The sequence below is a fragment of the Urocitellus parryii genome, chromosome 5 (genome assembly GCF_045843805.1).
Source record: "Urocitellus parryii isolate mUroPar1 chromosome 5, mUroPar1.hap1, whole genome shotgun sequence".
NCBI classification, from domain to species: Eukaryota; Metazoa; Chordata; class Mammalia; order Rodentia; family Sciuridae; genus Urocitellus; species Urocitellus parryii.
The window spans coordinates 135,978,734-135,991,795 of NC_135535.1; positions in this window are offsets into that span (position 1 = coordinate 135,978,734).

Genomic DNA, 13,062 nt, shown 5'->3' on the forward strand with positions numbered 1-13,062 from the left:
GAAACAGCAATGTGTTCCAATGTCCCTCATCCCCACCACTCAGGATTTTATTTTTTAGCTCCTACTTATGAAAGTTCTATTAAATATGGGAGAAAAAAAATATAATACTACATAGATAATAACTTTCCAAACCTTTAACACCTATGAGTTCTGAAATACTCCTTTTTCAGAAGACTCTTCTACCCAGCCACATTTTCCATCTGTATGTAGTCTTGGGAAAAAAAATTTTTAATAATGTAATGTGTTACCTAAAATACTAAACCCACACAGAATGCTAATGGACAGAAACTTTTCTAATTCTGAGAAATCCTCCTCCACATCTGCTTTCCGAGAAGGCTGTAAAAGGGGTTGAGTGAGGTATAAGAAACCTGCGACATGTCCACACTATGTTACTAGAAAAGACATCAGAAATGCCTAAATCAACAGTTGCCAGTCCATTTTTAGCAGAGCCTCATTCCAGGCAGCCAGTGAGAAGGAAGCAGGAAAAGCCTGTGATTCAGAAGCTGCCTTCCCTTATAAAGTCAAGGTTCTCCAGAGTGGTATTTTGACTACTTTGGAGGAGGGGTTGCCTGCACCCAGTTCTGTGAGGAAGCCAGTAATTTCTGTTCCTCTCTACCAAAAAAGTACTCCACTGACAAATATGTGTTCAAAATGCAGACCGTGCCTGCATTCTTTCAGGCTGTGGAGTGCCCCGTTACCAGCATTCATTGCTGGGATTTGGACAAGGTTCTTGTTGCCATGGATTCAGGAAAACAAACAGGTTTTCAATTGTTCCATTATGAGATTTCAGTCCAAGGTGACCAAAAACTTTATGTGCACATTCATTGGGGTCTGTCCCCGAAACAAACCATTTTTGTATAACCTTACTGGAAAATAAGATCATTAATTGAATGCATAGATAGGAACACCTCAAAGCATAATTAGATAGTCTGACTAGTCAACCATTCTAGATAAATTAGGATGGCTATACCAAACCAGTTTTTCAGGACTTAAATGCCAATTAAATACACAAAATAAAAGTTAAATACAAGTAACTATAAACATTCAAACTATTAATTTGAATAGTTTCTTTTCTTCTTTTTTTTTGAGGGGGGGGGTGGGTACCAGGGATTGAACCCAGGGGCACTTAACCACTGAACCACATTCCATATCTCCAGCCACCTTTTTAATTATTATTATTTATTATTATTATTATTTTGAAATAGAATTCCACTTAATTGCTGAGGCTAACTTTGAACTTGTGAACTTCCTACCTCAACCTTCCAAACCACTGGGTATATAGGCTGAATATTTATTTCTAAAAGAATATTAAGACCATGAAATACTTAACATCACAACAAAATCCCAATTGTGGTTATGTGTTACAGCAACAAAACAGTTTTTATGTGGACAGGATTATTATTATGCAGTTTGAATTCTGGATAAGATATAACCTTGCAGTACTGTGATCATACTGACAAACTCTTGAGATTTTATTCCTGTAAAAACTCAAATTTGTATTTGTTCCAGGCAGTGTCCCCAGAGGGTGAAAAAAAGGGTAACCTTGTCATTCATCTTCCTGTGTTGCACTGAGTGAGGACCAAAATGGGCTTAGGTGTGTGGGGCCTCATTAGGCTGAAGACATTCACAGTTATTTGGCCTCTTTTCCTTTTATTGGCCTTTACAAGACATGATTTCCAGGAAGAAAATCATGAACTTATGTGTACTTTATATGTTCATCTTTCATCTTGGAAAATTTAAAAAACAAGGGCTCTTCCACCTAGCTTTGTCAGTGTTTGAAGGTTACCAGGTTGCACTGAAGTTAGCAATTTGGGTTTAAGCAGGGTAGATTACCACAAAATGCATGCAATTGATGCCAAAGAGATAACAGTGAAAGTCACTGGAATTCTGCACTGTCCTCTCATCAGTCCTCACATTCTCTTGATGAACCCAGTGCTACACCATCCCACTTTAAAGATTGGAAAGCCAAGGAGGCAGGATGCTGGAAAATTTACCCAGGGACTCAAAGTAAGTTGCTAAAATATTGGTGTTTGAATCCAATCTAATTCCAAAGTCCCACACTCTTACCCTTATTTTATAAAGTCTTTCAGCACAGATAATAAGAATTTTGTCCTCTTTCAACTATCTCAAATTCCAATCAGGTTTTTAAGCAGTGGGAGCTCTGCAGTATAAAATTACCCTATAGGGTCTCAAATTTGCAGTAAAAGGAAGTGAATGCCTCAAATTCCAAGTTGCAGCTTCTAAAATTCTTAAGCATCCAAAGCTGCTCACAGGGTCCTTTCTGTTCACTATTCTAGGGGCGGGGGTGGGGGGGGGAAGTATGCCTAATGCTAAAATGAGTTGTGTAATCTCTGGGGCTCATCTTGGCAGGCAGCCTGCCCTCTCCCAGTTTAGGTCACTTAGCTATTGTGGGATCATCTCACTAAAACCTCAGACTCTTCTAGTGGAATCCTCAGTGTCCAGTATTTCACACATGACTCTGGACAACAAACATTTAAATATTGCCTGACACCTGACGCTAGCCTGAATTAATTCAAATTCAGGTTGACAACTGATTGGCAGTTTATAGTTTTAAGACACTTAAGCTGGACTGCAGTTCAGTGGTAAAGCACATGCCTAGCATGTGCAAGGCCCTAGGTTCAATCAACAGCAAAAACACACTGAAATAATAATAATAATAATAATAATAATAATAATAATAATAATAATAATGGCATTTAAGAAGATTATGTCTTTTTTTTCTGCTCAAGAACCCTACAAAGTGGTTGCTAGTAGATGTCATTATCATTTTGCAGATGAGGAAACTGAGATGCAGGTTATTTGTCCAAGTCACATACACTGCTAGGAAGTGATAAAGTGCCCACCCAGGAAAGCACTGTGTCCAAGTCACACTTTCCCTTTGGGAAACTATCAACCTCATTGGCTGATTAACTCACAGATGCCACCTACAAACAGGAGAGTTTACACTTTCTTTTCAGAATTTCAAATTCCATATTCCAGTGAAATACTGTTAGAAATAGGCAGGATGTTAAACATAGGGGCCCAGGGCCTGGTCCAAGAGCTTAACCAGCTGTTCGAAGACACACAATTAGCAGCAAAACCTAAAAGAGAACATGGGCCACACTCCTATCCTTTCCCATTCCCCTGCCTACATATATGCTGTTCACTCAACTCTTTGGGGATATGTGCTTAAGATTCCATAATCTAATGAGAGATAAATATGTAATAATGATGAAGAACCACCATTTTTTTTGTTGTTGTTTGTTTCCTCTAACTTTGTTTCCTCTAACAAAGTTTTCTTTACTTCTGGGAGTTCCATGCTCCATTTTACTCCTGTCCTCTGTCCCAGAGCTTCTGTTTGGCTCCCGTTTAAATGTAGATCTCCAGGCCTCAGCCCAGATACTCTGGCTCAGATGAGCCCCATGAATGTACATATTAAACTAGTGATTGATCCTGGTGATAATGATTATGTGTTTATCCCATACTATAGGAAACTAAGCTTGAACTCACTATTTCAAGACTTGGATGGGAAAAACATTGGCTACTTACATTTAAGGAACAATTTATCTTTTGTAAATCTATTCCAAAGACCAGCTATAATAACTGGCTAACAGCCAATCAGCCCAAATCAGCAATATTATCACAGAACCTAGACTCTTCCAATGATTATTCATTTCTTTAGAAAAGGGATTCTCCATTCAGTGACTCTGGGGAAACCCATGTTTTGCAGAAGTGCTGAGGAAACATGATGGCTAACCTTGGATACTTTGTTTAATGGCCTGACCTTCCACACCATGGGCCAGCCTGCTTGACCAAAGACTTCTGTTCTGTGTGTTGACCTGTGGTTATTGATGTCCATTAATGTATGTAACTTTCTTGACCTCCTGAAACAAGGACACCAGGCAGACACACTCTGCTTAAGGAAAATGAGGCAAAATTGTCATGTTGTAATATTCCTGAAATGTGCTAAAGCAAGCCTAGAGCCAGAGAACTTCCCTTATCTCATGCATCTTATCTGTTCTTTTCTTAAAATAAGTTAGAAAAGCTTTCTGAAAATAACAAAGTCTGAGATGGTCATTGCAGCTCTTTTTAAGGTTTTGGGGAAAAGAGGAAGTTGCTTAACTACATTCCTGAGCTCCCACTACACATAGAGGGTCAAAATGCCCCAGATGTTTGCAACCTAATGGTGACTATGTGGCAAATGTGAGAAAATTAAGAGCTTTGGAAAGGTAATTGTACTGAGGGAATCACTAGAAAGGTTAGAATGTCCTCTGCCTGGAAAATTTCCTCGAACAAACTTTGCTGTAGATGAATTTTGACCAGGCTTTTGAAGTAAGGCCAGGACTTGATTTAGCAGAATAAGAAAATGGAAAGCATCCTGGGCCATGGAAATATGTGAGAACTTAAGAGACTGGACCATATGAATTTGTGTGATGTGAAGAAAGAGAAAACTTGGTCATTCTGAACCGAACATTTGTGAAGCTTGGAGTGAACATTGCAGGAGGATAACAAGTAAAAGTGGTAGCAGGAAGCCTTTCAATGTTCATGCTCTCCTAATAGTTTAATTTTTTGTAGCTACATAAAGGGAAACAAGCCAGCTGGTACAAGATAAGTAGATACTATCTGCTGGGATGCTAGAATATACCACCCAGAAGGATGCTCCTTTGGCATAAGGATTACTTTGAGCTGAAACCAATGAGAGAGAGAGAGAGAGAGAGAGAGAGAGAGAGAGAGAGAGAGAGAGAGAGAGAGAACTTTCTGTCTTCCACCTAGTTTTTTTTTTAAAAAAGAAATTCATAAATTTACAAAGGTGTCTCCTCCCCTCACTACCTGGAAGGACAAAGTTGGATTGCCAGTTATAACCTTAGACCCCTACATTGCCGAGAGACAGGCACAGAGGAATCTATACAACAAACTACTAGCTTTTATCTACCATTAGTTTCCCATATATTTTGGCTTTTCCACAATTGACACTCTTAGGTACTCATGGTCCTTTTCCTTTGTCTTGCTACTGGCCTCAAAATTTATTATTCTTTCTGGAAGATGCTACTTAAGACAGAGTTCTAAACCACCTTTTTGAGTATTGCTCATTCCCTGGATGTCTCCCATGTGTATCTGAGTTAAATATGTCAATAGGTTTCCATTGCTTTTTGGAAGATTAATGTCTTTTGTTGTGGGATAAGAACTCAGAAGGGTAGAGAGGAAATTATTTTTTTTCTTGTTGTACAATGCAAAAATACATCGATGCATAGTCCAAATTTTGATAGGGCCTTTGATAGGAAAAACAAGAATTAGAAATAAGATGCTGAAATAAGAAAAACCCTTTTAGTCTATCTAACCTAGAAGGCAATTAGAAACTGTAGTATTGTTACCAAAAGCTTGGTCCTTGTCCTCGATGCTCATCCAATAATAAGGAGAAAAAGGAAAAAGTTTTATTGAGAAAAAATAAGTTTTATTGCTTTGTTAGCAAAGGAGAAAGAAGCAGAGGGGACTCCTATTCAAAAGGCTGATTCTGCCCATCTGGGGGTGATCAAAGGCTATATTCCACGTGTTCTCTGTCAGAATTGTAATTCACTTGTTAATTTGGGAGATAGTCATTTCTGTGATCTTCTGGTGCCATCTCCAAAGTTTGCATGCTTAGTCCTTGTGGTGGGTGTGTGCTCTGGGACAGCTAACTCTGCCTAGGATGGGGATTGGTAATCTTGTTTCCCCTGAGATTAGAAAGTAGAAGAGATGTTAAGGAGGACGTTACATCATTGTAATAAATTACAGAAAAGAGGAATTTTTCAGAAAACTGCAAGAATATATAGCTAAAAGTATATTGTACATTTTTGTTCATTGTAAGCCACACAAGGATACCAGACTGATTACTCCAGAATCTGCCTCCGTTTTGACCAAAAATGTTAAAATCCAAGTTTGCCCATTCACCTTCATTACTAGCCTTCCATGAGAATGACATTTTGTGGCAGATGAAAACCCAAACTTAATTCTCGAAGGACAGAAACTTGCCAACACTACTGTGATCCAAAAGAATTTGCTGTTGGCCTGGGTCCATGGGACCAGACTATTTGAGCAATGGCAGGCACTGCTGAAATAGTTTAACTTCCCAAAATGACTTGTAGGAGAGGGACAAAAATTACCTGACTCTCTACAAAACCAGTTATGTTTAAAAAAATTAAAATTCTCAATACAATTCTAACTATAACCCTCCTAGGAAGTCTGTTTAACTCCTTACTCACAAAGGGTAAGAAACGATGTCACTTTTCTTATTATCTATGTAACCAGTATTAACCTTGGGGTCATGAGAACCACTAAATAAGTGTAAGTTCTGTTCCTCTTTGGAAATAAATCTGGACTACCTAGGACATTATCAGGCACTTCCCCCAATTCTGTGCAATTTAAAACTGCCCAGAAAACTGGTGCAGATTTCTTTGTGGAATCTGCTGTACCTCCTAGTAATCTCCTTACTTCAGACTCTGAAATACTGCCTGACACTCTTATATTCAGACAGTTGGTATCTGGGACAAAGACTTCATCAAAGACAATAAACAAAGAGCTTTTGTTACTCCTTTCTAAGTGAAAATCACAGAGCCCCATTCAAGAAGCTGATAAAACAATAGGAGAAGGAGGCACACCTGACCTACCCCTAGCTGAGACTGCCCTCTTCCCTCTTTCCCTTTTACACCAACCCTTGAGATTATTTCATACTTCTGCCATTTTAAAATTAGTTATCCACTGGATGCTGTAGGATGGCATGTCAGAAATCACTGGAGTTGTGATTGGACTGATTGCCTTATTTGTACGTCAGAGTTAACAAATGGTATACCCAGAGTGCTATGGTTTGAATGTGAGGTGTTGTCCCCCAAAGCTCCTGTGTTGATGCAGGAATGTTTGGAGGGTAAATGATTGGACTGGGAGAGGTGTGACCTAATCATTCATCCTAGTTCAAATGAACCAACTGGGTGGTAACTGTAGGCAGGTGAGACTGGAAGAGGTAGGTCACAGGGGGGCGTGGCCTGGAAGGGTTTATCTTCCCTGGGACCCCCCCCCCACACACACACACACCTCTGCATCCTGGTGGCCCTGAATGCAGCCTACTTCTGTGCTATGCCCTTCCACCCTGGTGGACTGCCTCATCACAGGAACCCCCCAGCAGTGGAGTCAGACTAAACCTTTGAAATCATGACTAAACCTCTGAAAGGGTGAGCCAAAATAAACTCTTCCCCCTTGAAGCTGTTCCTATTGGTCATTGTGGTCACAACAATAAAACATTATCTAACACATTCAGAAAGAATTTATTTAGCCTGTTCCCCTTTTGCGATTTCTACTTTCTTTTTCAAAGTAGAGGAGCTAGGAACTCCAAACTAACACATTAATAATAGGCAGGAGCTGAGTGATGGCTGATGTCTTTATAGGAGACCTGTTCATCAAAAGTACCACTTGTTCTTTTCATTCTTCCCTTGTTTACGGACTCCATTGCTGGGGAACGCCCTTGGTGAGGCAGAACACCAGGGTAGAAGGGCATAGCACAGAAGCACGCTCCACTCAAGGCCACCAGGAAGCAGAGGTGGAAAGAGGAGTCCCAAGGAAGATGAACCCTTCCTGGCCAAGCCCCCAGTGACCTTCCTCTTCCAGTCTCCTACCTCTTCCAGTCTCACCTGCCTACAGTTACCACCCAGTTGGTTCATTTGAACTAGGATGAATTGATTAGGTCACACCTCTCCCAGTCCAATCATTTCCCCTCCAAACATTCCTGCATCAACACAGGAGCTTTGGGGGACACCTCACTTTCAAACCATAGCACTGTGGGTATACCATTTGTCATTCTTCTCTTGTGGGCATTTGAATTTGCAAATCGTGTCCTAGATTTTGGGACGTACATGACTGATGCATGTAAAAAATATCATATATAGTTTATATGAAATTAAACTAAAGAAATTAAGAAGTATATCTCTTTATTCTATTTACCTAAAGAAATTAAGAAGTAGAAATTCAATGCAGCAATAATAATCCTGCCATTTATAATTTTCTGGACCACCATTAGCAAACCCTGATTTCAAGGCTTGTAGTTTCCATCAACTAGTAATACCTAGCACTTTCTCACAGCTACTGAGCAAATGCTGAGGACCAAGGGAAGATTGTGTAGAATGTTAGAACTAAAGAAAACTCACAGGCAAATTAGCCTGAAGCCTTCATTATAATATGAGTAATTGAGATCCAGAGGTGTAAAGATCTTGTCCCAGGTCACAAGGGCTTCTTTGTGGAACCATCAAAATGATGGGTCTTCACACCTGGGCCCTTGGTCCTCCTCTGCAGCTGGTCTCCTCTTGCAGGTGCCAAGTTTTCCTCTGATGTGTGTAAACTAGGTAAAGCTTAATTGGTAAAAGCTTCACACTCTTACTGCAGACTACTTCGTATTTGTAACAGTTAATGCTGATGAAGGGACAGAGATGAGCACTGACATTTAGACTCTAGGCAAGGTGCCACTTCACTGTGTCAAAAGGTTGGAGAGTGAGATTTAAAGGGTACTTAAGGGTCTCTTGAAATCTCACATAAAACAAAAGTACTTTCTGTAATAGCCCTGAAACCATCTTGCTGCCTCTGAACCAATTCTATGGGCATAGCACACACTGCCCCCAAAGCAATCTTTCCTTCATGTTATTAGGTTGTTTGTTAGAAACTTAACCTATATTTCTAGGTGAAGGTAAATGAGATCTGTTTCCTTGTAGATGTAATCTATGCTAGTTATACTTTCATATTTAATACACAGGCTGCTGAAGCAAGTATTCACTTCTGACTAAACCTTTTCAGCTACTTAGAGATGCTGCTGTTTGTGGTCAGGTTTCTAGGTCCCTCACAATCCTTGCCACATTACTGGGTTTTTCCGGAATTATTAAAACTTAACACTGTGTTGATCGTGCCCAGAGAAACCAACAGGTCTCTTAACTGCAGCTTTGCCAAAGCCAAGCAGGGATGTAGGGAACAGAGACTTTCTGTGTCTTATAAACACAGAAATAATAAAATACTTTCCTCTTGGGAAAACAGCTTTGTCACTACTTCAGGGTATTCCCTAGTGAGAGTTGGGTTTCTGAATTACCTTTTACACCATAAACTCTCAAAAGTTCATCTGCTGAAACTTTTGCTGATGGTTTAAACCTCGGCTTGTCTTTCCTCGATTGTTTCTCCAAAGTGAGTGGCTTTAATAAGGGTGGTTCCTTTTTCCACCTTCCCAAGTGGGAGCATGGTTGCCTTTTTCCTGTTTCCTGTGCAAAACATCCTATGTTTGAGGATGCACTGTTCCTCCAAGCACGCAACTGTTCCTCCAAGCATGCAACTGGTCTTCTTCACTTTAACTTCGGGGTCCAAAGTCATGCTGAACTGACCCTGAATTTTATACCTGTCACTCAGTAATGTTATGACTTTGGGTAAGTTGCTTCAATTCTTCTCAGCCTCAAGTACCTAATTTTAAAAATGGATCTATTAATAGTACAGTTGATGCAAAATGCTGAGTGCATGGTACATGCTAATTGCTTAATAAATGTTTGGTTTTTATTGTTAATTATGGCATTGTATCTCTGAAGTGTCCAGTTATGCTCATGGGCCATAATAGTCCTCTACACATGGCCGTCTAGGTCCCAGAATCCTTTCCTTCCCAACACACCCATTTCTCTAGTTGGTGCAGTTGATATTTTCTCCACCTTTTCTCCCACAGTGTCTATGACTTCTTTCAAAGCACCATATATATCCTTCTTGTATGGCTTTTTTCTCTGCCCATATGCTAGGTTCCAATTCCCAAACACTCCATGGTGGTAACATCAGCAGTTCTATATTTATTCACTGTTTTGTGTCCAGAGGATCCATGATTTGCCTTCCAGATTAAATAAGTGACAGTCAGTCTCCACAGAAGTTCAGTATACCGACCCCTTCACCATGGTGTGTATACTCAGTGAATCAGAATAAACCTGGAAAGCCCCATGCCATTACATGGTTCTTCCCCCTTCAGTTCTTTATCTGAGAGCTTCTCAAATTTTGTAATGGATAAGAAGCATTGAGAACTCTATCCAAATCCAGATAATTTACATAGATACTCTGCCCTCAAGGAGGTGAAGCATAACTTCCCACTCTTTAAGTGTAGCTATACATAATGACTTCCATACAAGAGGAGAGTATGGACAGGGTTGAGGAAAGAGAAAATTTACATTAGAGAAAAACATCAGATGAATAGAGGAGTATCAGTAGTGGTAAACCATCTTGATAACCTGTACCCTTGATGCAAAGTGGTGGGAAGGGTCTTAACTAGAAGACCCCCTGAAAACATAACCTGTGTAATCATAAGGGAAGCATCAGACAAACCCAGACTGAGGGATATTTTATAAAACACCTGACCAGTATTCCTCAAAACTGTCAAGGTCATTAAAAATAAGGAAAGTCTGAGAAACTGTTTTGGCTAAGAGCAATGTGGCGTTCTGCGTGAGCTCCTACAAAATAAAAGGGAAAATAAGTTAAAACAGAAGAAATTCCAATAAAGCACTGACTTTAATTAGTAATAATGTATCAATATTCGTTCATTAATTATGACAAATGTGTGATACTGCTGTATGGGAGAAACTAAGTGTAGGGTCTATGAAAACTCTCTGGTCTATCATCTCATTTTTTTTGTAAACTTAAATCTAATGTAAAATGATTAGTTTATTTAAGAAAATTGATCCCAGGGATGTGGCTTAGGAGGTTGGGGGGGGATCATCCTTATGTATTATTAACACACTCTCTTGTTAATTCTGATACAGAGAATTCATAGGCCTTGCTTGGAGAACCCTCTATTCTATATTCTGTTCTGAAGTTTCTGACCTTTGGCTACACATTAGACACTAGCTCTGCTTTAACTGGTCTAGAATGTAGCCTGGGCGTAGGGATTTTTAAATGCCCTTTAGGCAATTTCAATTGCAGCCAAGTACAAAACTCACTAATATGGTAGTCACTAGCTACATGTAATTGTTCAAACTGAAATTTAATTAAGATAGAATAAAATTCAAAAATTCCAATCCTGCACACATTTCAACCATCAGTAGTCACATGTGGTGAGTTCTGCTGTGTTAGAGGATGCTGATAGTGAACATTTCCATCCCTGCTGATGAGCACCCTCTGTTTACTCAGCTCTGGACCGGGTTCCAAAGGGAATGAAAATTTGTCCCAGTTCTCAAAGGATTTATAGTGAATCATCACTGAATACATAACAAGATGGTGTGTGGTATTTGAACAACATGCCTGGAGTTCATTCTTAAATGTGTGCTTATAGCTTGGAATTTGTTTTATAGTTTCCCTGAAATGCAACCAAGTGGCCAGACACTGTTTTTCTAATTGCTCAATAATTCCTTAGATATATGGCTGTCAGCCCCAAGAGCTATCTGGCCACTCGAGTGGAGTTTTCTTTGTGCATACACATACATACTCATCCAGTGCTGCTTTCTCTCACTGAAGAGACTTGGAATGGATATAAAAGTATAAATCTTGAACTCAAACAATGAGACTATGAATCACACTCAGAAATTTATTTTAGTCACAGTCTTCCCTGGCTAGTGTCAAAGATTCTTTTAAAACACTTGTAAGAAAAACTAAATCTTAAGTCCTCTTTTATTATGTCTTTTTATGTCATCATAGTCTGATTCCTATTAGGGCTATGGATGTACACTACTATTATCAAAGGATAAATGATGCAAGAATCATAGGGTGATTTTAAAAAAATTAGTTGTAGATGGACAGGATACCTTTATTTATTTATCTTTATGTGGTGCTGAGGATAGAACCCAGGGCCTCATATATGCTAGTCAATTGCTGTACCACTGAGCCACAACCCCAGCCCTCATAAAGATGATTACCAAGATTCTTCTGTTTGATTTTTAAAGGAACAGTCATTTAGACAAGATATCAGGGATGATATAGACACTGCTTGAGACAGAAAGGATAGTGGAGGGGATCCTACCTCTACTCAATCAGGAAAATATGGAATTTGTGCTTCACATGACCCCTTGTGATGAAAACTGTTGGATTAATACCAAATGTCCACCTCTATGTTGTACTATGTAGTCTTCATATTTTAGCATTCAAGCACTTGTATTTTATGGTTGGTAGAAATGAGGTACAGTTCACAAAATCCTGAGTAATACAGAGATATTCTATTATGATTTAGTATTAAGCTATTTAGGTTTTTATAATGATGGCTGGGTGTGGTGGTGCATGATTGTAATTCCAGTGATTTGAGAGGCTGAGGCAGGAGGAGTGCAAGTTCGAGACCAGCCTGGGCAATTTAACAAGGCCCTTAGCAACTTGGTGAGACTCTGTCTCAAAATAAAATGAAAAGGACTGAGGATGTAGCTCAGTGGTAAAATATCCCTGGGTTTAATCCCCAGTCCCTCCTCCCACAAAAAAAAATTCTAATGACCAACAACGAAATTCCTCAAAGATAAATATGCACATATGTATGTGTCTACCACAAATCAAATGAGTGAACAGCTGATCACAGCTGTAAACTCAGGCCTTTCATTCTGGAACTTTTCTCACATGTCAACAGTCCAGAAATACTCACGGTATCCATCAAAAATATTTCTATTATGAATTGATTTATAATCTTGGCTTGGAGGAGAGTAGTAGAGAAGCGTAAAGCCATTGAAGTTATTCACTGATGCTTGAGAATGACAGCTAATGTTTTTGAGAAATGATGGGGTCCCCTGATCTGTATTCTTGTCAAAAGAGTTCATGGGAGAGAGGAGGAGGCTTCCTCCCCACCTTCTCTTTTCTCTCCAACTAATTTTGTGACAGGGTGCCTGGTAGTCTTTCTGGCCAAAGGATGGCTCCTTATCATGCTGCTAGATTGCTCAGTGACAAATTAATAGACAGATCTAATGTACGCAAGGATTAAAGTGGTTATGGTAAAGCTTACATTCTATCTTTGAAACAGGGCCCATTAGTTCTGTATCTATACCTCAACTCTTGTTTCCATTAAGCACCACTCAAGAACTCGGTTTGTTAACATGGGGTGACTGCCATAAAGACTCCCTCTACCTA